This window comes from Dasypus novemcinctus, chromosome 6, assembly GCF_030445035.2.
Source record: "Dasypus novemcinctus isolate mDasNov1 chromosome 6, mDasNov1.1.hap2, whole genome shotgun sequence".
In the NCBI taxonomy this organism is placed as follows: Eukaryota; Metazoa; Chordata; class Mammalia; order Cingulata; family Dasypodidae; genus Dasypus; species Dasypus novemcinctus.
In genome coordinates this window covers 40,321,207-40,346,711 of record NC_080678.1, presented here as the reverse complement: position 1 = coordinate 40,346,711, position 25,505 = coordinate 40,321,207, and the positions used below count along the sequence as shown (strand labels likewise).

At 39.4% G+C, this 25,505-nt stretch overlaps 1 protein-coding gene and 1 pseudogene across 1 annotated transcript in view; one reads left to right on the top strand and one right to left on the bottom strand.

Moving 5' to 3' along the window:
* Positions 1–25,505, bottom strand: part of HPSE2 (heparanase 2 (inactive)) — an 827,209-nt gene that overhangs the window by 737,398 nt on the left and 64,306 nt on the right. The window lies entirely within an intron of this gene.
* Positions 68–12,270, top strand: LOC139439151 (origin recognition complex subunit 2-like; annotated as a pseudogene).

The window sequence follows — 25,505 nt, the reverse complement described above, 5'->3', positions numbered from 1 at the left end:
GTGCCAGAACCAAAAGAATGGAATGCAGGTCTGTGGGCAGCTGCGGGCCTCCGGGAGGGTCGACGCGATGGCCGGGTGAGCTCTCCGGACGGGGGCTGCCCCACGGTTAAAGGAGAGGAGGGGAGTCGGCACGAAGCCGTTGGGCCCTCGCTCTCTCCGCTCAGGCACGGGGGACGCGCGGTGCAAGCAAAAACACCACGGAGACGAGATCTAGGCACAAGTCTGATTTATTGTAGAAGGGGACATGGTTTTATAGGGTCTAGGGATACGTAAAGGGACTTGATTGGTGCCGGCGGGTGCTGTTGCTTGCGTAGACGGTTACTGGACAGTAGGCGGTTACTGGACAGTAGGCGGTTACTGGACAGTAGGCGGCTAAGGGGTTAGGAGCAAGGGAGGGGAAGGGGAAAGTGTGGGCTGTCTAGATAACGGCTAGGCGGAAGACGGAGAAGGAGAGAAGGAGGGGCAGCGCCGGCTGCCAATACTGGGCGGGAAGGAGACGGGGACACAGGTCTGAGAGAATGCTTTGGCTGTTCTCACATAAACTGAGCAGGGATAAGAGTAGTGTCATTCCCTTCCCTCCTGGTTCAGTACAGTCACTATATTAGGATTAGATTGGAAAAGATCTGTGCAGAAAGATCACAGCCTCTGTGCTGAGATCTTACAGTCCCAAGCCAAAGTACTCATCACCTTCCTTCCCCTCACTCCAATTGGCTTGTCCTTTCATTTCCCTGTTTCAGTCAACCACAACTTTCCTAGTCCAGTCTCTGATATTCAGTTATATCTTATTCCTCTCTCTCCCTCTCTCCTCAAGTCAACAAGTTCTTGTCCACTTTGGCTTCAAATATCTCTAAAATTGCCCTCTTTTCTATTCCAATTAACACTGTCCATGTCACATATGGATAACTAAAACAGTCCAAGCCAGCGTCCATAAATCCAGACTAATGAATCTCCAAAGCATTCAGCATACCACCTTTAGAAAAATCTTAGTTTTACATTATTTTCATTATAAACTGTTTCTAACAGAAAAATGTACAAAGTACAGCCACCCATGCCCATGTAATCATCCACTCAGCTCTATCCTTCATAACATTTTTCCATATTTAATTCAGATTTCTTCAAACAAATAAAATAGTTCAGAAACACTTGAAACCCTCTGCTCACCTCTCTGAAATGCCATTCTCCTTCCTCTCTCCACCCCCTCAGAGAGATAACCACCAATTATTACCGTGGTGTCCTAGTGCTGATTTCTACTTTTCCCATTCCTTCTACATTTATTAATTGGAATTCTTCTGTAAGAAAGAGTTTTCCCTTCTTCATCAATTTATTCATTCAATTGTTTTTAATATCAGTATGGACTTACATATATTTATTTTATTCTTTAGGTTATAAGCCAATATTATTTATGTATTTATTTTTTATTCAAATTATTCCAGATTTGGCTATTGGGAGCTCTTTCAGGTCAATTCCCTGTTCTTTGGACATAACCCCCTGATTTTTTTAAGGTATGTCCTTACTTTCTTGCACCACAAGATGTTCTTATATTTTCCCTCCCCAATGCTGGAATCATTCACTTCGCCAAAAAGCTCTAGTTCATTTTGTTCAAGAATGGTATTTAGAAACCAAAATCTGGGCACTACATGTGTCCACTGCTACTGGAGTTTCACTATTTCTAGGACCTCCCAGGAGACAAAGCTAGAAAAAATATATATGTATACTGACCCCCGACTAACCAACTCCTGGCAAACAGTGACATGTTTTTTATCCCTCTAGTTTTGTCTTTTCAAGAATGTTGTATGGAATCATACAATCTGTAGACTTTCTGTATGGTTCCTGTCACTTAGCAAAATGCATTTAGGAGTCATCCATGCTGTTGTGAATCAGTAGTTCCTCTTTATTGCCTAGTAATATTCTACTGAATGGATGTACCACAGTTTACCCATTCACTCATTAAGAAAATCTGGTTTATTTCCAGTTCTTGGCAATTTTTAATAAAGCTTCTATAAACAGTCACACATACGTTTTTCTGTGAACATAGTTTTCAATTTGCTTAGGTAAATAAATTCCTAAGAGTGAGAACTGAAGGGTCATATGGTAAATGTATGTTTAATATTATAGGAAACTGTCAAATTTTATTACAGAGTGACTATACTATTTTGCATTCTCACCAGCATTTCATGAGGATTCCAGCTGCTCTGTATCCTCAACAGCACTTGATATTGTCAGTTTTGTTTATCTGTTTCATGAAATGAGCACCTTTATATATGTCTCCCTTTACACATGTGAAAGTTTCTCCAAGATACATAACTAGGTATCTCATTGTGGTTTCAATTTGCATTTTCCTAATGACAATGATGTTTAGTATATTTGATGAACTTGTTTTCTATCTATATATCTTCTTTGATAAAGTGTCTCTTCATATCTTTTACCCATTTTTCATCCAGATATTTTCTAATTGGTTATTTTAAGAGTTTTTTATATGTCCTGGATACAAATCCTTTATCAATTTTTTCTTTAATGGATCATATGTTTGATATATGTAAAAACGTTTTGCCAATTCCAAGGTCCCACAGACTTGTCCTACCTTTTGTCTTAGAAGTTTTATAAATTTTGTTTTACATTTATCCCTATGATTCTTTTTAAGTTAATTTTTGCATAAGGCATGAGGTATGTGTCAAGATTCTTCTTTTCATACAGAGACTTTCAATTTTTCCAGAACCATTTGTTGAAAAGACTGTCCTTTCTCCTTTGACTTGCATTTGTACTTTTGTCAAAAATCAATTGACAATATTTATATGGGTCTATTTCTGGGCTCTCTATTCTGTCCCATTGCTCTATATGTTTAACCTTTTGATGGTACCACATTTGATGATTACTGTAGCTTTATATTTAATCTTGAAATCAAGTAATGTGAGTCCCACAACTTTGTTCTTCTTTTTCAGAATTGTTTTACTTACTTCACTTCCTCTGCCTTTCCATATATATGTATATATAAATGCATATATATCTACAAAAATTCTTGCTGTGACTTTGACTGGGATTGAATTGAATCTAGATATGACATTAGGGAGAACTGACATCTTAAAAATATTGAGTCTTCTAATCCATGAACACGTTCTCTCTCCCCTCTCTCTCTCATTTTCTCTCTGCAAATATTTGATTTCTTTCACCACTATTTCAATAGTTATTTTTCAGTATCAGTACTCTGTACACATTTTGTTAAATTTATAACACGTATTTCATTTTTGGTCCTATAATAAATGGTATTTTTATTTCAAATGCCAATATTCATTGTAAATACACATATAGAAAAATGATTCCCTTTTGTATATTGACATTTCATCCATGACTTGATGTAGTGTGATGGACTTCTTTATGTTTCGCAATAATGTTTTACAATTTTCTTCTTTAAAATTTGGTGCATAATATTTTATATTTATTCAAAGATACTTTGGTTTTTATAAATGGTATCATTTTTATAATATGTTCTAAATTTTTGTCCCTAGTTTATAAAAATGCAGCTAGTTTTGGGATATAATGTTTGAATCCAACAATCCTGGTATGCTTTCCTATTATTTCTGATCATTTGTGTCTAGATGGAATAAAAGGTTTGTGTTTTCCTTCCCACTTCCTACATATTTTATTTCTCTAACTTTTCCTATTCATTGGGAGACAAAGGACTCTTGCATTTCAACATAGCTTATAATCAGAGATAGTGACTGCCTTTATCTTTTCAAGGATGTTTATATATCTTGGAAGATATAGTTTCTCCCTCCATAGCAAAGTGCAGGCATACTTACTGTCCAATATAGTAAGTATATTTACCTCCATAATAAAGAGCAGGCATGTTTACTGCCCATTACAAAAAACAATATTCAGGTTCTCTAAGTTCAGGGTTCATCTCCTGTAATATAACCCATTGTATGTAAAAGTATCACCTAGCCCTTTTCCTGTCACCCTATGGAAAATGGAGTTCAAGAAACCAGATCCAAAAGACTGTTGATACTATTGCTATTGCTATGAATAATAAAGTCCTTTGTCTCTGACATAGGAGTCTCACATCTTCTGCCATCATCCATCAAACTTTGGCAAGTTAACTTGCTAGCTTAAAGTAGGGAAATGGATGTGGCTCAACCAACTGGGCTCCTGCCTACCATATAGGAGGTCCAGGGTTCGTTTCCCAGGGCCTCCTGGTGAGGGCAAGCTGGCCCACATGGCAAGCTGGCCCCACAGTGCTGGCCCACTCAGGAATGCAGCCCTGTGCAGGAGTGCTGGCCAATGAGGAGAACTGATGCAGCAAGATGACGCAATAAGAGACACAGAGGAGAGAAAAGAAGAAGACATACCCGAACAGGGGAGCTGAGGTGACAGAAGAGAGTGATCACCTCTCTCCCACTCCAGAAGGCCCCAGGATCTGTTTCCAGAGCCACCTAATGAGAATACAAGTAGACACAGAAGAAAACACTCCAAATGGACACAGAGAGCAGACAACAGGGGCAACAGGGGGCAGGGGAGAAATAAATTTTTAAAAAATAAATCTTAAAAAAAGTAAAGTAAAATCTCAGACCCTTCACGGTTCTTGACATTATTATACTGGCTAGAATTCTGAGTACAAAGGTGACCTGTAGGCATCCTTGGCTTCTTTCTGATTTTAAAGGAAATGTTTTATTCTGTGTCGATAAAATAAGTGATTTAGATTCTTGGTGGATATCCTTTTCAGGTTAAGGGGAGAAGTTAAAACAATTTCCTAATCCATTTAACTTGGGGAACTATTGCTTTAGTGGCCTAAAAGAGATGATGTTGCTTTCAAAAGGGGTTCCCCTTGGAATCAAAAAGATGGAAGGAATCCCAAGAGGGAGCTACTGGAATTTCAGGCAGGACAGTTTTTCACTATGTCCTGCCCTCCAGGTCATCTGACAATCTTTACCCCCTACCTACCAAATACTAGCAACATTGCTACTCTCAATGAATAAAGAACACTACAATTTTTCCAAATATCCTCTAGAGCAGGGGTTGACAGACTTTTTTTAATAGAGAGTGAGACAGTAAATATTTTAGGTTTTGTAGGTCATTCGGTTTATCTGTCACAACCACTGAATTCTACTAGCATAGAGCAAAAGCAGCCACAGACAATACATAGGTCATGGCTGTGTTCCAATAAAATTTTAGAAAAGCAGGTGATGGTAAGATTTGATCTGCAGGTTGTATTCTTTGCTGACCTTTGCTCTAGAAGGATATATAGACAGAAGAATCCCCTCAGATTTCATTACATAAGGAAACTGGGGTCAGGGATGAAGTGATTTGCCTATGGTTACCCAGCCATTTTGTACCAACCAAGGATTAGAACCCAGGCCTCCTAATCGCTGGTGCTCTTTCCACTATATCACACAGAACAAATGACATACTAGCAGAATCTGTCTCAGCAAGTATTTTTATCCACTTCTAATTGTAAGCAACTATATATGGACACCGGCAGATGTACATGAATGTCCAAGTCTTTCCTAGAGTTTCCTTCTCTGCAGTCTATAGTATTTTTCTAGTTTGCATCATTCACAGATGAAGGCACCTGTGTTCCATCTCAAGAATGTCTATGAAAACATGTAATATACTTGGGCTGCAGGCTGAACCTAGAAGAGAGCCTTCCCACAATAACTAATCATAAGTCATTCATCTCCTATATATTTCTAAGGCCTTCCTCAGAATATTGTCCTTGATTTTTCATCTGTATACCAGACCTTACATCCGATCAAATTTAAGTCTATTTTCAAGTGAGAGTCCCTGCAGAATTGGATCCAATACTAATCTATGTAAAGTATCAGAATGTGTCACCCTTACTTCATTTCGTTCATCTGCAATTGCTAACATTCTATCCACAAAGACATTTTGTCTGGCCTGATTGCTTCACCAAAGTGCTAAATAAATTGCCTCAATGCAAGGAAGGTGAATAGGTGTCAGCAGTGACACACACAACTCAAAGCAAAGAATTAGTTCTTAGGAGAGAACTGAACTCAGAAATGAACAGATACATAACCAGTCAAAGTCAAAAACAAGATTTCTGATGGTCATTTAGGGTCTCTGGTGCCATATTAACCCAATCTTGCTGGAATTCTCATACTGAGAAGAAGATTGGACTGCATGAACTGAAGTTCTTCCAACCCCAAGACTTAGTGTTTCTGAATTCAGATAAAAGACTGTTAAAGCCTGGAAAAGTCAGAGAAATCCTCACAAAAGATGAACTCAGTTGTGAAGGACAGAATTTAGATATGGAAAGAAAAGGCAGACATGCATAAAGAGATCAATGTAGCTCTGCACCACTGGGCTTCTCTCTTCCTCTTCTCAGTCTCAGAATCTCCAGGGTTATCCCATTATCAAGAGGCCTCTATAGATATGACCTTCTAAGAAATTACTTAGAATTGACCACACCAAAGCAGCAGTCATAAATGCCAATTAGAATCACTGGCCTGGCATATTTAGTTATTAAGCAGCAATAATATAATCTTAGTAATTTCTGTTGGAATCTGGTGTGTTCAAATTCTTTGGAAGCTAAATAAATGATAGGCAAGGAAAAGAATCAACTATCAGACTTAATGTTTTTTTGATGAAAAAGGGAAGAAATATTGAGACACTAGATTATGGGTTCAGTAGTCCTTGCCTTTATTCTGTGCCTGAAAAACTAACCGCCTCTTCAAGAACTGACTTTACTCCCTGATACGGGTAGTACTCCCTGATACGGCCAGTAGAATGTTCATATTCCTGGCTTATTATCATTTAGGTATAAGTTCTCCAAAAGGCAGTGTGTAATCCAAAGCTGCTAACTGGTTCAAATGTCAAGGTCAACCAGAAAAAAAAACATAATTCTAAAGAAATTAAAACAAAAGTTTTGGACATCTGAACTTTTGATAAGAATTTGTCAAGCATCATCAGTTCCTTGCCTAACTTGGAAGTAAACCAAATTTTCTCATGCGGATGGCTTTGGAGCCTCCTAGTGGCAGCCTCAAGGGACCTACGGTGTTAAGAGTCTTGGAAAGGACCAGGCTTTCAAGATAGGGCATTAGTTATGTCCACTGGTGATCAATTCAAACATGTTACCTCCAATGATATGCTCAGGGCATTATATTGGGCACTAGGAATGCAATTTTGAATAAATGTTGATTCCTGTCCTCATGGAGCTCACAATCAACTATGGAAAAAAACAAGAACAGAGATAACTCTGACACAATGTAGTAAGTATATATAATCTGCATAATAGGGAAAGGGAATGAAGTCACAAAATGGGGACTAAAGGGAGAGACAACCTTAAAGGTCTGAGACAAACCTTAAAGGATAAAGAGAAGTCTACCTGGTGGAGAATCCAAATACATTATATATTTTCATGCTTTTGCTATTCTGCCCCCTTAATTTAGAACACTCCCTTTTCAACTTGCTATTGTAGGTAGAATACTAAAGCTAGAGTATAATAGGTTGGGAAGAAAGCTGGAGAAAGAGATTAGCAGCAAACAGGAGATTTGGTGTGCTACAGGCAGGGCTCCCATCCCCCACAGGCCTCGGGGTTCTTCCTGCTCTTCCCAGCTGGATGACTCTTCCTAGCTCCTGGCTTCTCAGGCTGAAGCGGAAGCCACCTTCCCTGCAGAGGCGCCTCAGTCTGGAGCATCCAGCAAGGAGTGCCAGGCGACCCAAGCCACAACCACTAGGAACCTAGCAGTGCTTTGTGGGGCATTGGGGAAGTCTGCCTCCCTCTTCTTAGCTCTTGGCTCCTGAAGAGAAACAATTTGTATTTTCCAGCTGCAGAATGTGTAGTAACTTTAAAGATTGGCAGCAACGAGTAAACTGGAATTAAAGAAAGACAAGATCCTGGAGGTTCAATTTATGAAGGATGATGATGTTCTTAATTACATTCTTGATAGAGAAGGAGGAGCTAAATTAAGAGAGACGTGAGCTCAACTTTTGGTCAACATAATAATAATAATAATAATAATAATAAAGAAACCAGAACATGATTTGGCAGAAGATGACCAGGAAGTCTTAACAGAACAGAACTATGTAGGGAAGTTTTGGGAAAAAGATGTTCAAAAATCCTTGAGGGGGTGCAGTGATGCTCAGAGATGAACTTACCAGGTGCAATGGATGTATCACGATGATGGGAGAGAGTGTTGCTGTGGGGGGAGTGGGGGGCGGGGGCGGTGGGGTTGAATGGGACCTCATATATTTTTTTTAATGTAATTAAAAAATAATAATAATAAATAAATATTTTTTTAAAAAATCCTTGAAAAATGGCTCTCCTACAGATGATGGCAATAAAGTTTATTATTTTCAGCACAGAAAGCACTCTGAAAAGATGGCTAAACTAGCTTCAGAACTAGCAAAAACACCAAGGAAAAAATGTTTCATCAAGGGAGGGTGGGGGGAACATTTGAACATAGGAGATTGTCAGGTATGTGGTTAAAATTATAATGTAGAAAAAACTCTAAAAAATATAATATGGAAGTTTACCTGTTTAAGATGCATGGGGGGGGGGGCATCTGACACAGGGCAAGCTTCTAGGGAGTGTGTGAGCACTCATTTTGTCATAGTGGGTTATATCATTGGGTGGAGACCCATACAATGAGAGTGAAGGTATATCGACATCCTGGGGAGGACTGATGTTCTCAGACAGAGGGAATTGTATCTCTCGAGAGAATTGGTGGCTCCCAATGAGTTAGCGCAGTCAAGTATGTCAAGCCCTCAATATTGTTGCAAGTATCTCTGAATATGGTCCTTCAAAGTAATAAAGACTGATTGTCATGGTGGGCCCTGAGGGGAGGGGGAAAGTGGTGTTAATACATGGAATCAGTGTAACTGTGGGGCAATGGAAGTGTTCCACAAGATCATGCAATGATGGATACAGGACATGTTAAATTACACCAAAAATGTATAAAAGTCTATAGGCTAAAATATAAACCATAATGTAAAACATAAGATAACTAAAAATTTATAAAGTTGTATATAGTCTAAAAGATAAACCATAATGTAAGCCCAAAAGGAACCATGTTTGAAAGCTATTGTTTCAATATCTGTACATCAGCTGCAGCAAATATAATATGAACATGTAAAAAGATCATTGCTGAGGAAGGGACAAAGGGTTTGATATTGGATATGTGGGAGTACCATATATTGTATATGTGAATCACCGTGATCTAAAACTTTTGTGAAGACAAACTTAAAAGCAGAATAAAAGAGAAAGAATGTGAACACTGAGGAATAAAGAGAAGAAATTGCCTTGCCACTGTATGTACAGGGCAATACCTATACCAGTGATGAAAGGCAAAATGTCAAAAACAAAGCTTTTTCATTTTTTCATTTTTTGATACCCCAATTCATTGTTCCTTTATTTAATTTTTCTAAATTACTATGTATTCTATATCTAACCTTTAAACCCAACACAATATATTCCATTTTACTATTCATGAAATCTGGCAATATATTGAGCTTCCTTTTTTGAAGAAGTTTTGGACTAAAGAGAGGTTCAACTATGGCGCACTTGTGTGGGGTGTTATTGGTGGGGGGCACATGGTTGGGAGGGAGCTCTCCAGGGCATGTATACAGGTTACATAGAAAGGTTTGGACATATTCATAGTGGTTTCAGTTGGAAACAACAGCTAAGAGAGTGCCGAGTTCCTTGCCAGGGGAGCTCTATCACATTCCCCAATGGAACAGCAATGATCCCCCAAGTGCAATGGCAAAGACCAACAAAAATGAATGGTCCAACAATGAGCCCTTGATACTGATGGCTACAATTATGAGCCTGTGTACCTGAAATATGAACTAGGCTTAGAGCTTTAGGGTACCTAAGAGTTACCTCCTGAGAGCCTCCATGTCGCTCAAACATGGCCACTCTCTAAGCCAAACTCAGCATGTAGATGCATTGCCTTTCCCCCAGCATGGGATATGACTCCCGGGGATTGAGCCTCCCTGGTGCTGAGGGATTACTACCAAGCACCAGCTGGTAATGTAACTAGAAAAAGACCTTGAATAAAGGGTCAACTCAGACCAGCAGAATATCTCAGCCTACATGTAGTATCAGGAGTTAAAAACTGCTTTATGAGTCTGGATAAAAGGGAGAAATGGAAAGGACAAATGAGTTTATATGGCTATGAGTCTCCAAAAAAATTGTCAGGAGGTCATCAGATGGATGATGCTTACACACGCCTCAGCATGGTCCCAGAGACAGCCAGAGTAGGTAGAAGCCCAGGTACTGCTTCTCCTGAGGGCTACAGAGACCCACAGGTTCTATGGTCATGGCAGATGGCTCTGGAGTTCAGTGCCATGTCAGTTGTTCCTACTTTGAAGTTCGTGTTCCTGAGTGTGATGGAGTTGGACTCAGATGTGACCTTTCTCCACATGCCTCTTCTGTTACTTTTACCAGACCTGTGGTTGGCGTTTAGGTTGGTGTATACTCAGGAGACCTGAATCTCTGGACTGTCCATGTGACGACCAGGCCCTGGGCCTCAGCAGACTTGCGGCTCCTACCCTCTGGTTTGTTGGACTTAACCCTTGCCGGCTGACAGGGAAGTGAAGAAGGTCAACCACCACACCAGGGAGCCAAGAGTGCCTACAGCTGCCAGCAGGAGAATTGCATCCATCTTCCATGTGGAATCTAAGCCCCCTCTTGATGTAGAGGGGGACTGGACATAACCATCCCAGGGTCCACAGGATGGAGGAACAGAGTATGGATGAGAATGGACTTACTGGTGTTCTGCTGGGGAACTATTGTGATTAGTAAGGGAAGAAATTGTAGTAGTGATGTGGAGAGGGTGGTCACGGTGGCTGCTGATGGTAGGGAGACAGAAGAAGAGATACGGTGTGGGGGCATTTTCAGAATTTGGAGTTGTCCTGGGTGGTGCTGCAGGGATGGATGCTGGGTGTTGTGTGTCCTGCCATGGACCACTGGGGGAGAGTGTGGACTACAATGTGGACCACTATCCATGTGGTGCAGTGGTGCTCCAGAATGTATTCACCAGGTGCAGTGGATATGCCATGATGATGGAAGAGGTTGGTGATGTGGGAGGGGTGGGGTGGGTGGGGTGGGGGTTATATGGGGGCCTCATATTTTTTAACATAACATTTAAAAGATAATAAAGAAGGGGGAAAAAAGTGTTTCATGTGATTTAAAGGATGATCCTGCAAATATGAGATGTGTTCTTCAAAGTAGTAAAGGTCATTCCACTTCCAGACAAAATTCAGTTGAAGAACAATGGCAAAAGTGAATTTCTGTCAACAACACCTAGTGGCCTAAGAAAAAGATTAACAGTTTCAAGTTCTAATTCTGACAGCGAAAGTGACTATTCTGCTTCCAATTCAAAGGATGTTGTTTGCAAAGAAAAGCCTTCTAAGAAAATGAAGAGATAAAACAAGTGACTTAGTAGAAGAGTAATTAGAAGCTCACAGCAGTTCTAAAGTTTTAACTGCTAATAGAAAACTGCAAAAATTAAAGAGGGCTGAACTGAATCAGCAAACTTTGTATAACTTATTAAGCAAAGTTTCTCCACCCTTTTCTGCTAATCTTAAACAACTAACTCAACAATATAAACATTTAATTCATAAAAGGATGTTACAGTCACACTTGGGGTACAACACTGTGTTTTATGGTTTGAGTTCTAAGGGAGATTTACCTGAAAGATTTGAACTACCATGGCACAAGATTCCATCCATGTTGTCATCAATTGCTTCTATCCTGGAATCAGTGTAAAATCAGTCCTGAATTCTATAATAAAAGAAGTCCTTGATCATGTGGGTACTTTCTGCAGCATGCTGGATCAGCTAGATTGGATAATAAACATATTTAAAGAAGATTCTTCTTTAGAACTCTTCCTGCTCATCCACAATTCAGAGAGAAAATGGTGAAAGGAGAAGACAGCAAATTATTGGGCAGGTGTCATTCTTGTATAACATATACCTTTTAGTGTCTACTGGTCACCGCAATGATCCTCTCATGTGGTATCGTGCAAAGCAGAGTCTATAACTGGCTCTGATATGAAACTACTACATATAGTCCATATGCTGAAGAAACCTCCTATAAGAATTCTCTTCTGGTTAAACAGTCTGGATCATTATGACTTGGTTCCCTAATTCATCTTACCTCTAAAACAAGGGGTACTTTTCAGGCTACATATAAAGAATCACCTAGGTAACCAGGATAACCCTTCCTACATTGGACTTTCTTTTCAAGATTTTTACCAGCAGTGTCAGGAAGCATTTCTTGTCAACAGTGATGACACTTTGAACCCAGTTAACTAAATTGAGGGGCTACAACCTGATTATTGAATGTGAAAAACAAGGAGACAGTTCTTAAAGCTGCATAAGAAAAGCAATGTGTAATATACAAAGGTGCCCCAGTAAAATTATGTGCCAATTGCTCATATCAGAAATTATGGAGACAAAAGACTGTAGGACAAAATATTTAAAGTGATGAAAGAAAACAACTGCCAACCAAGAATTTTATATCCAGTAAGACTGTCCTTCAAATATGAGGTAAAAATTGAGACAATCCTAGGTAAATAAATATTGAGGGAGTTCATCACTAGACCTACAGACAAGCAATGCTAAAGGGAGTTCTTCTGACTGAATGGAAAGGGTACTGGACATGGACCATTAAAGGTAACCATATGGATGATTTAAAATGCCATTATTATTGTACCGTATTTTGGGGTATAAAATTCTTTTTACTTCATACAGGTTCTAAAATGCAAATTCATAAAAAGCAATGATGGGGAAGGGCAAGATAGCATCGGTTTAAGTACACACTCACCATCTCTCACAAAAAACGGCTGAGTAGGGGCAAAATCCTGCCTAAGTAAGCTGTTTTGGGAACCCACAAAGCAGGAGGCTTTAGGGCATCAATCTGGAGAGTCTGACAAAGAGATAAATTGCTCAAGGTAAAACCTTGAGTTTGATGTCCTTGAGACTGGAAATGTGGGATGACTAAACCGCACCCTCGAGGCAAAAAGCCACTGTGATGGTCACCCAGACAAAGGAAGCTTTCTCTGAGAATAGGAGTGTTCTGGTGAAGGAAGGAGAGGGGTTTCCTTTTTGTAGGTTTGGTTGTCTGGACCCCCTTTTGAGCTTTGAGGAGCATACCAGCTGACTCAAGGTGGCAAGAGGGGAAGGAAAGGCAAATCTGCTGAGGCAGCCTGATTTACTTAACCTCCTAGGACAGAAAAACTTGGCCTGGGAGAAAGTGGAATCAGGCAATTGATTAGCCTGGTGCTGAAACTATCAAAATTTCAACTCCCCTTAGGTAGGCAGGCAGTAGGAAGCACTTATCAAGTTTCCAAGAGTGTATTTAGGGACACTGGGAGGAGGGAGTGGTTTGGAAGGGGCTTAAGAGTCATTTTTTCTGCAGTGAATTAAGTCACCAGTGTCCCATTGGAATTTCAAAAGGGAACACTCACAGAGGCTATTGTGTCCTGCTACCCTTACAGAGAAAGCATTAAGAATACAAAGGGAGGGAAGCAGATGTGGCTCAACTGATAGAGTGTCTGCCTACCACATGGGAGGTCCGCGGTTCAAACCCCAGGCCTCCTTGGCCCGTGTGAAGCTGGCCCACATGCAGTGCTGCTGAGTGCAAGGAGTGCCATGCCACGCAGGGGTGTCTCCCGTGTAGGGGAGCCCCACACGCAAGGAGTGCTTCCCGCAAGGAGAGCTATCCCATGCAAAAAAGCACAGCCCTCCCAGGAGTGGCGCCGTACACATGAAGAGCTGACACAGCAAGATGACGCAACAAAAAGAGACACAGATTCCCAATACCGCCGAGAATGCAAACAGACACAGAAAGAACACACAGTGAATAGACACAAGAGAGCAGACAATGGGGGCAGGGGGAGGGAGGGAGGTAAGGGGAGAGATATAAATAAAATAAATCTTAACAAAAAAAAAAAAAAGAATACACAGGGGGCAGGAAAAGACTACTACTCAGCAGAAATTTATCCAGCTGCAGAGTCAAACTTATCTAAAGGAAAGTGACTAGATAGCTTTCTAAAGACCTAACTGACCCAATGAGAAAGTTTAGCTCAGTGGAGGAGTTTTTGCCTTGAATATATGAGACACTTAGTTCAATTTCTTAAGAGTGGTGATCCACCAGGATATCAAAAATACAGCTAATAATTTGGGACAGGGAAAATATATGTATTATTCTTGTATTAGCTTCTTTTGGGTCTCTTATTTTTCCTGAAAAAAAAAAAAAAGGTTATTTTTCTTAAAATTTTAACTTAGTTTAGTCACTAAAACCCACTTCAAGACCTGCAGAGGGCAGGCTGCAGGGTAATTGATTGATGAATACCAGCAGCTTGAAAAGATCCACAGGAGCCTAAGAGCGAAGGCTGTTTCTCCTTATTTCTGTTTGACTGCTTGCTAGTGGATTTGTTTGTTTTCTGCTTCTCTTGTCTTTCTTTCCTCTTACTCCCACCCCACCCCCCTTTTGTAATCAGGTGCTGCTGGCCTGTTTCTTGTTTGCTGTGTTTCCTCTTCTTTGATTTCCCTTTTCTGTGTATACCAGTTTTGTCCAGCATGTTATCTCTTTTCCTTCCATACCTTTCTATCTTCCACTTTCAGTTCTTGTTCTTAATTCCAATTCTCTTTGTTCCAGATCTCAATTTTTCTGTTTTTTTTTTTTAATTTCTACTATTCTGTTTTCCTTCTTTATTAACTTTTTTCCTTTTGTCCTTTCTTTTCTCTTTCCCTGTCTCCTCATCATTCTGGCATTTTAATTCATTCTATATACTTTTCCATATTATGTTTCCCATTTCATTGTAGGTACTCCACATTTTTAATCCTATTACTCTATACTACTTACATGAGTTATTCATTTTCCTATGTCTTATATGGTTTTTCTTCTAACTTTTACTACTATTATTGTTAAGTCTTTTTCTTTTCTTACCTCTTTTGCTTCTCTGGCCCTGATCTTTTTCCTTCAAGGAAACATAGACAACAGCAAGGATAGAATAAGAAGAAGTGTCAAAGAGAAAACTTAACACATACACACAAACAGCAACTAAATAAAACCCTAGACTATAGAGAGAAGCAAATCAACTGAATAAACCCATCAAGATGAAAAGATGACCAGACAACAACAAAAAATTACAAACTATACCCAGAAACAGGAAGACATGACTGAGCCCAATGAACAAACCCAAAACAAGGAAGAAGTGCAGAACATCAAACAACTAATCAAAGCTGTCCAAAAAATATCATGGACCAACTTAATGAAGTGAAGGAAGAGATTACAGATATTAAGAAAATGCTGAGAGAACATACTGAAGAAATTATAAACATACATAAAAAGATAATGGATATGATGGTGAAGAATGGCACAATCCAAGAAATCAAAAGTACACTGGAAGCACATAATAACAGATTTGAACAGGCAGAGGAAAGAATTGGTGATGTGGAGGACAGTACATCTGAAATCAAACTGATAGAACAGACAGATAAAAAGCAAGAAAAAATCCAGCAGGGACTTAGGGATTTAAATGACAACAGAAAACACTCAAACTTACGCATGCATTATAGGCATCCCAGGGGTGGAAGGGAAGGGAAAGGGGACAGAAGGAGTGTTGGAGGAAATAATGACTGAAAACATCCCAACCCTACTGAGGGAAAGGGATGCACATGTCCAGGAAGTGCAGTGCACCCCAAAGAATATAAATCTCAACAGGCCTACTCCAAGACATATACTTACCAACTTTCCAATGCTCAAGACAAAGAGATAATACTGAAGGCAGCAAGAGAAAAGATAACCATCACATACAAGGGAAGCTCAACAAAATTAAGTGCTGATTTCTCATCTGAAACCATGGAGGCAGAAGGCAGTGGTATAACATAGTTAAGTTACTAAAAGAAAAAACTTCCAACCAAGAATTCTCTATCAAGCAAAGCTGGCATTCAAAAATGATGGGGAGAATTCAAAATATTCACAGATAAACAGAAACTAAAAGAGTATGCAAAAAGGAAAACTGCCCTTCAAGAAATACTAAAGGGAGTTCTGCATACTGAAAGGAAAAACACAGGAGAGAGACAGTTGGAGGAGAGTGTACTAAAAAGACAAAAAGAGAAATAAAAACAACATATAATGTACACAAAGCCAAAGAAAATATGGGTAATATAAGTAATTCCATGTCAGTAATAACACTGAATATTAATTGATTAAAATCACTGGTCAGAGACAAAGACTGGCAGAATGAATAAGGAAATATGACCCATCTACATGCTGTCTAAAAGAAACCCACCTTAGACCCAGGGATTCAAGGAGGCTGAAAGTGAATGGCTGAAAAACAATCTTACAAGCAAACAATAACCAAAAAAGTGTGGGAGTAGCTATGCTAGTATTGGACGAAATAGACTTTAAATGCAAAACTACTGTAAGAGACAAAAATGAACTGTATATGAGTAAAAGGGATAATCTTTCAAAAAGAAAAAACAATCATAAACATTTAAGCACCTAACCAGGGTGCCTCAAAATAAATAAGGCAAACACTAGAAAAACTAAGTGGAGAAATGGATGCCTCTACAATCATAGTGAGGGACTTTAATATACCATTATCTCGAAGCGGACTTGGCAGATTGGTTAGGGTGTCTGTCTACCATATGGGAGGTCCACAGTTCAAACCCCGGGCCTCCTTGACCCATGTGGAGCTGGCCCATGCGCAGTGCTGATGTGCACAAGGAGTGCCCTGCCACACAGGGGTGTCCCCCGCATAAGAATGGTGCTGCACACAAGGAGAGCTGACACAACAAGATGATACAACAAAAAGAAACACAGATTCCCATGCCACTGACAACAGAAGCAGACAAAAAAGAACACGCAGCCAATAGGCACAGAGAACAGACAACTGGGGTGGGGGGGTGGAAAGGGGAGAGAAGTAAATAAACAAATAAATCTTAAAATATATATACACACATATATATACCAATATCACCATTAGATAGAACATCCCAGGAGAGAATCAAAAAAGCAAGAAAGACTTTAAACTATACATTAGAGAATCTAGATCTAATAGACATATACAGAACACTACACCCAAATACAGTGGAACATACATTCTTCTCAAGTGCACATGGATCATTCTCCAAGATAGACCACATGCTACGCCACAGAAAAATTTTCAATGAACTCAGAAAGACTGAAATTATACAAAGTAATTTCTCTAACTACAATGAAATGAAGCTGGAAATCTGTAAGGGACAGAGAATCAGATTAGGTACAAATATATGGAAGTTAAACAATACACTCTTAGACAAACAGTAGGTCAAGGTGGAACTCTCAAAAGAAATCAATAACTACCTTGAAATGAATGAAAATGACAACACAATATACCAAAACCTATAGGATACAGCAAAAGCTGTACTGAGAGTGAAATTCATAGCCATAAATACATACATCAAAAAAGAAGAGCTAAATATGAAGATCTAACCACACACCTGGAAGAATTAGAAAAAGATCAACAAACTAACCCTAAAGGAGTTAGAAAGATGGAAATGACAAAGATTAGAGCAGAACTAAATGAAAAGGAAAATAAAAAAGCACTAGAAAAAATAAAACCAAAAGCATGTTCTTTGAGAAGATCAATAAAATTGGCAAACCCTTAGCTAAACTAATAAAGAAAAAAAGAGAGAAGATGCAAATACACAAAATGAGAAAAGAGAAAAGATATATCACCACAAGCCCCAGAGAAATAGAGTATCATAAGAGGATACTCTAAAAAATTATATGTCAACAAGGACATTTCCAATTATAGGAAATGGTCAAATTACTACAAATACACAAGCAGACTCCATTGATGAAAGAAGAAAGTGATGAACTCAACAGACCAATCACAAGTGTAAAGACAGAATCAGTCATTAAAAACCTCCCAACTATGAAGACCCAGGAGCAGACAGCTTCACAGGAGAATTCTACCAACTGTTACAGAAAGAACTAACACCACCAATCCTCCTTAAACTCTTCCAAAAAATTGAAATAGAAGGAACATTGTCTAACTCATTCTATGATGCCAAAATTACCATAATATCAAGACCAAACAAAACTCCACAAGAAAGGAAAATTAAAGACCAATATCTCTAATGAACTACATGCTAAAATCCTTGGCAAAACATTTGCTAATCATATTCAACAACACATGAAAAGAATTATACACCACGACCAAGTGGATTGAAAACCTAGTAATTCAAGGATGGCCCTCATATAAGGGTATACGGATATATAAAGTATATATATGAAAAACTCACACTTAACATCATATTCAATGGTGAAATCCTAAAAGCTTTTCCTCTAAGATCTGGAACAAGACAAGGATGCCCTCTATCACCACTCCTATTTAACAATGTGTTACAAGTACTTGCTCGAGTACTGAGGCAAGAAAAAGATATAAAAGTCATCCAAGTTAGGAAGGAAGAAGTCAAAATTTCACTATCTGGAGATGAAATGAATCTATACCTAGAAAGTCCTGAGAAATCCACAACAAAGCTTCCAGAATTTATAAATGAGTTCGGTAAAGTCACAGGTTATAGGATCAATGTGCAAAAATCAGTAGCATTTCTGTACACCAATAATGAGCAATCTGAGGAGGAAATTGAGAAAAAAATACCATTTACAATAATAACTAAAGAAATCAAAGGCCTAGAAATAAATTTAAATAAAGATATAAATGATTCATACACAGAAAACTACCCAACACTGTTAAAGGAAATTAAAGAAAACTTATATAAATGGAGGAATGATTTCCATTCATGGATAGGAAGACTAAATATCATTAAGATGTCTATACTAAACTAATCTACAGATTTAATGCAATCCCAATAAAAATCACCACAGCTTTTTTTACTGAATTGCAAAAACTATGAAATTTATTTGGAACAGCAAGAGGCCCCGAATAGCCAAAGACATATTGAAAAAGAAAAATAAAATTGGAGGAAACACATGACTTTACAACATACTACAAAGCTACAATGGTCAAAACTGCGTGATATTGGCATAAGGATAGACATATTGACCAATGAAACCAAACTGAGAGTTCCTATATTGATCTTCGCATATACAGTCATCTTATTTTCAAAAAGGTCACCAACCCCACTCAACTGGGATAGAATGGCCTCTTGAACAATGTGCTTGGAGAACTGGATATCCATATACAAAAGAATGAAAGAGGAACTCCATCTCAGACATTATACACTTCAAGAGGGATCAAAGATCTAAATATAAGAGCCAAGACTATAAAGATCTCAGAAGGCAATTGTATTAGTCAGTCAAAGGGGTGCTGATGCAAAATACCAGAAACTGGTTGGTTTTTATAAAGGGTATTATTTGGGGTAGGAGCTTACAGATACCAGGCCATAAAGCATAAGTTACTTCCCTCACCAAAGTCTGTTTGGAGCAAGATGGTTGACGACATCTGTGAGGCTTCAGGCTTCCTGGGTTATGTCCTGGGGCTTGCTTTTCTCTGGGTTTAAGGTTCCTTCTTTTCTGGTGCTGGCTTCTTTTTCTTCTGGATGCTGACTTCCTGGGTTTTCAACATCAAACTCTAATATCAGAAATCCTCCACTCCATTCTTCGCCATGCCTTTTTTATGTGAGTTCCCACCCACCAAGGGGTGGGGACATAATGCCCTGATCATAAGTCAATCATGCACAGGTACAGATCAGATTACAAGCATAATTCAATATTTCTTTTTGGAATTCATCAATTAAATCAAACTGCTACAGCAATGCAGGCAAGCATCTATAGGACTTTGTAATAGGAAATGTTCATTAACTTTATACCCAAAGCACGAGCAGCAAAAGAAAAAATAGATAAAAGTGACCTCAAAATTAAAACCTTTTGCACCTCAAAGGAGTTTGTCAAGAAAACGAAAAGACAGCCTACCCAATGGGACAAAATATTTGGTAATGATATATCTGATAAGAGCCTAATATCCAGGATATATAAAGAAATCCTATATCACAAAAATAAAAACACAAGCAACCCATTTTAAAAATGAGGAAGTGATTTGCACAGACACTTTTCAAAGAAGAAATACAAATGGCTAAAAAGCACATGAAAACATGCTCAACATCACTAGCTAGTAGGGAAATGCAAATCAAAACTACAATGAGATACCATCTTACACCCATTAGACTGGTGGCTTTTAAAAAAGCAGAGGACTACAGACATTGGAGAGATGTGAAGGAGCACGAACCCTCATCCATTGCTGGTAGGAGCCATTGTGGATGACAGTCTGGCGGTTCCTCAAAAAACTAACTATAGATCTGCCATATAACCCAGCATTTCACTGCTGGGTATATAACAGAAGAATTGAAAACAAGGACACCAACAGATATACACACACCAATGTTCATTGAGGCATTCACTATTGCCAGAAGTTGGAATCAGCCCAAATGCCCATCAACAGATGAATGGATAAACAAAAAGTGGTATATACATACAATGGAATATTACTCAGCTGGAAGAAGGAATACAGTACTAACACACAGGATAACGGATGAATCTTGAGGACCTTACGTTTAGTGAAGCAAGCCAGGCAATGAAGGACAAATATTACATGACCTCTCTGATATGAATTAAGCTAATCGAGCCAACTCAGAGAGCTAGAGTCTAGAAGTTAGGTTTACAGAAAATAAAAAGAGAGAAGAAGGTTGTGAGCCAACACCCACCCAGGCGAAATCTATGATAAGGTAGAAGTGAGTAGTTGTGCAATGAAGGGATAAGACAGGAGTATAGGGATATTATTGGGTTGGGCAGGGCAACCTTCACAGGTGGTACAGTGGGGAGGATGGGTTGGTCAGTACATGCAACTGGGGGGAAGGTTGGGTGATGGAGCATGTGAACACTGGCGTTTGGCAGGAATGTGGCTGAAACTACAATGTTGGGGAAACTCTTGGCAATATGACAAGGAAGGGTTACTGGTTTAGGGTACTGAATGGGGACATTTGGGACAGGGTGCACCTGGGGCAGTCTTCTAGAGAATGTGTGAGTGATCATTTTGTCATAGTGTTTTGTAACAGTGGGGAGACATGCACATAATGAGTGAGAAGAAGTTGGAGTTCCATACTGGGGAGGCCCAATATGTTCTCAAACAGAGGGGAAGATGTCTCCCGAGAGCATGGGTGGTTCCTAGTAGGGCAGGACAGACTACTGAATCAAGCCTTCAGTGTTATTGCAAGTATCTATGAATCCTATTCTTCAAGGAGTGAAGACTGGTGGTCGGTGGGGACCCCTAAGGGAGGTGGAGGGAGTAAGAGAATAGATGGAAGAGTGGGTATTTAGGGGGCAATGGAAGTGTTCTGCATGATCTTGCAATGAGGGATACAGGCCATGTTAAATTTCATCAAAATTTTTGAAAAGTGTAGGGTCTAAAATATAAATCATAATGTAAACCATTGGCCATGGTTAGTAGCTATGTTTCAATATTTATACATCAATTGTAACAAATGTACCATCCACATGTAAAAAGATCATTAATAGGGAAGAGGAAAAAGGGGGAGGAATTGGAATATATGGAAGTACCCAATATTCTGCCTGTGACTTTACTGTGACCTAAAACTTCTTTGAAGACATAATGAAAAAAAAAGTAAGAAAACAGTTATTACAGTGACAAAAGGCAAAACGTCAAAAAAATTTTTTTTAGTATTTTTCATTTTTTTAATACCCCAATTTTTTTACTTTATTTTAGTTTTAGTTTTTCTAAATTATTCTGTATTTTATTTTTGATGTTTAAACCTATCATTACTATCCCATTTTCCTATTAATTGAATTTGGCAGTCTATTTGGCTTCATTGTTGAAGAAATTTTGGATCACAGAAGGGTTCAACAATGGCAAGAGAGGTGCATCAGTGTGGAGTGTCAGTGATGGGGGATACATAGGAAGAAGTTCACCTGGGCATGCATATAAGGTATATAAATATGTTCAAATGCTCATAGAGCATTACCACAGTAGGTAGAGATTCACACAACAACTGACAGAATACTGAATTCCATCCTGGGGAGTTGTGCCACATTCTCTAATGGAACAGCAACAATCCCCCAAATACAGAGGCAATGACTAATGAAGAAGGATGCTCCCTCCGTTAATGGGCCCTTGATAATGATGACTATGCTTATGAGCATTTTGCTCTTGGAATTTCAACTTAGCCTAGTGTTTCAGGGGACCTAAGAGTTACCACCTGAGAGCCTCCATGTTGCTCAAAGGTGGCCACTCTCTAAGCCAAACTCAGCATATAAATGCATCACCCTCTACCCATCATGGAACATGGCTCCCAAGGATGGGCCTCCCTGGCACCAGGGGATTACTACCAAGCACCAACTGGTGAGGCAACTGGAAAAAGACCTTGAATAAAAGGGGAGAAATGGTAAAGATAAATGAGTTTATATGGCTAAGAGTCATCCAAAATAAGTCAAGAGGTCATCAGAGAAGTAAGGCTTATGCATGTCTGAGCAGGATTTCCTAGACAGCCAAAGTAGATACTATCCCCAAATAGTGGGAATCCTGAGAACTACAGAGACAACCAGGTCCTATTGTCATGGCAAAGAGCTCCGGAGTTTGGTGCCTTGACAGTGGGCCCTACTTTGGAGTTTGTGTTCCTGAGTGTGACAGAGCTAGACTCAGATATGACTTCTCTACACATGCCTCTTCTGTCTCTTTAATTTGGACCTACAGTTGGCACTGGAGTTAGCAGGTATATGTCCAAGAGACTTGAATCTCTGGGCTGTACATGAGCCAGCTGGGCCATGAGCCTCAGCAGAGTTGCAAAACCTACTTCTAGTTCATTGGACTCACCCAGGACAACTACCAAGGAAATGCAGGTGGACAACCACCACAGCAAGGAATCAAGAGAGGCTACAACTGCAAGCAAGAGAGGCCCATCTATCAGCCATATGGGGTCGAAGCCCCCTCTCAATTAGAGGAGGAGTGGGCATCTCTATCCCAGAATCCTCAGGATTGGGAATAAAATATGGACTAGGGTGGACTTACTGGTATTCTACTATTGACTTACTGTGATTCTAGCACTGGAAGAAATGTTATCATTGATGTAGAGACTCTGGTCACTGGAGGTGCTGAAAGCAGGGAGAGGGAAAAAGAGGTGTAATATGGGGGCATTTTTGGGACTTGGAATTTTGCTGAATGACACTGCAAAGATAGATACAGGACATTACGTATCTTGCCATAACCAACAAAATAGAGTGGAAGAGAGTATAACTACAATATAAACTATAATCTATGCTGTGTGGCAATGCTCCAAAATGTGTTCATCAATTGCAATGAATGTACCACACTAATGAAAGAAGTTGTTAATATGGGGAAAAGTGGGAGGTATGGTTAGTGGGGCATATGGAAATCCCTTATATATTTTTATGTAACATTTTATGTAATCTAAGTATCTTTTAAAAATAAATAAAAAATATATTTAAAAGTAGAAGTAATGATAAGACTATGGTTTTGGGCAAACAATGTTGCAGATATAGTCTGTAACCAGAATAACAAAAAGGTGAGAGAACAGGGAAGTAGATGTGGCTCAAGTAGTCGGGTGCCCACCTACTACATGGAATGTCACAGGTTCAGTTTCTAACACCCCCTAAACAAGATGAACAGGACAGCAAGCTGATGCAAAGAGATGCACAACAAAGAGACACAAGGAGGAAATAAAGGAGAGACACATCAAGCAAGGAGCAGAGGTGGCTCAAGTGACTGGGTGCCTCCCTCCCACATGGGAGATCCAAGTTTGGTTCCCAGTACCTCCTAAAAAAAGATGAGTGCACAATGAACAGACACAGAGAGGAGACAGCAAGTGCAAACAATGGGGGGAATAAATAAATAAATCTTTAAAAAAAAATAGGTGGGAGAACAAAAGGCTATAGGAACACTGTATGAATATATTATTGAAGTTAATCTGGTATCAAATCCAAAGTACCTGATATAAATTTAGTAGAATCAATACTAACCACCAAGAAAATATATGAAAGATAATATATAAGGAAAAAATAAGAGGAGACTTAAAATGGTACAATACCAAAAAATAAAAATAAATATGAAAGGAGGCATTAACAAAAAAAATGAGGGACAAAAAAAGTTATGAGTTTCCAAGACCAAATAACAAAAAAGCAAAAGAAAATCCTTCATTACAAGTACTTATTTTTAAGATGTGTGTACTTTATCTTTTATGATTAAAAGAATAATTTATTCCATGTGTATTGAACTCACAATGACCAAATGAAATTCATTATTCCTCTACCCTGAAAGTTTCTTACATCTTTCTGAGTAAATAACAAAAATAAACCTTAGACTCTTACTTCACTAATAACCCCATCCCACCCCTAGTTCCACTTAAAATTATATATAAATGGATTAAACCAGCCAGTCAAAAGGAGAAATTTGCTGAATGAATAAAGAAGTGTGACCCAACTACATGCTATTGACAAGAGACTCAACTTAAATTCAAAGACACAAGTAGGATGAAAGAAAAAGATGGAAAACACATTCCAGGGAGTCCGGAGGCAAGATGGTATCAGTTTCAATGGGCACTCACCACCTCTCTCGCAAAAAACAGTAGAGAAGGGGCAAGATCCTGCCTGAGTGAACCGGTTTGGGAACCCACAGAGCAGGAGGCTTCAGGGCATCGATCTGGAGGGAACAGGACAAAGAGATAAAATCCCAAGGGAAAATTGTTAGTTTCTCACCCAGGTGGCTAGAAAGGCCAGCAGTTAAGCCCCACCCTCAAGGCAAAAAGTTGCTGCAAACCCCAGCTCCCACTAGCCACCAAGCAAAGGGAGCATTCTCTGGGAATTAAGAGGGTTCTGGCAAAAGGTGGAGAGGGGTTTTCTTTCTGTGGGTTTGGTTACCTGGACCCCCTTTGAACTTTAGGGAGCATAACAGCTGGCAAGAGGTGTCCCCAGGAAGAAGGGAGAGGTGAATCTGCTTAGGCAGCCTGATTTAACTAGCCAACTTGGAAGAAAGGAACTTGGTCTGGGAGAAGGCAGAGTCAGGCAACTGACTGGTCTATTGCTGAAAACTCCAACTCCCCTAAGGGAGGAGAGCAGTAGGAATTGCTTAATAACCTACCAAAGACCTGCTTAGGGTCCCCTGGGAGGAGGGGGAAGTCTGGAAGAGGGTTAAGAGTGATTTCTCTGCGGTGAGTTTGGATACCAGTTTCACAAGGAAACTCAACCTGACCAGGAGAGGTGAGGTGGGATTCGATTACACAGGCTATTGTGTTCTGCTGCCCTGGGAAAGAAAGCAATAAGAACAGAAAGGGGGCAAGGACGACAGTCTCCTAAATCAGCAGGATTCTACCCAACAGCAAAGAGTCAAACCTAACCTAGGGAAAATGACTAGTAGCTCTCTAGGTAACAGACCCATAAGGAAATTTAGCTCAGTGAAAGAGTCTCCACTTTCAATATACAAGGTCCCTGGCTCTTAGAGTAGTGATGGACTGGGTTATCAAACATCTAGGTGATATTTTAGGACAGGGAACACATAGACATTATT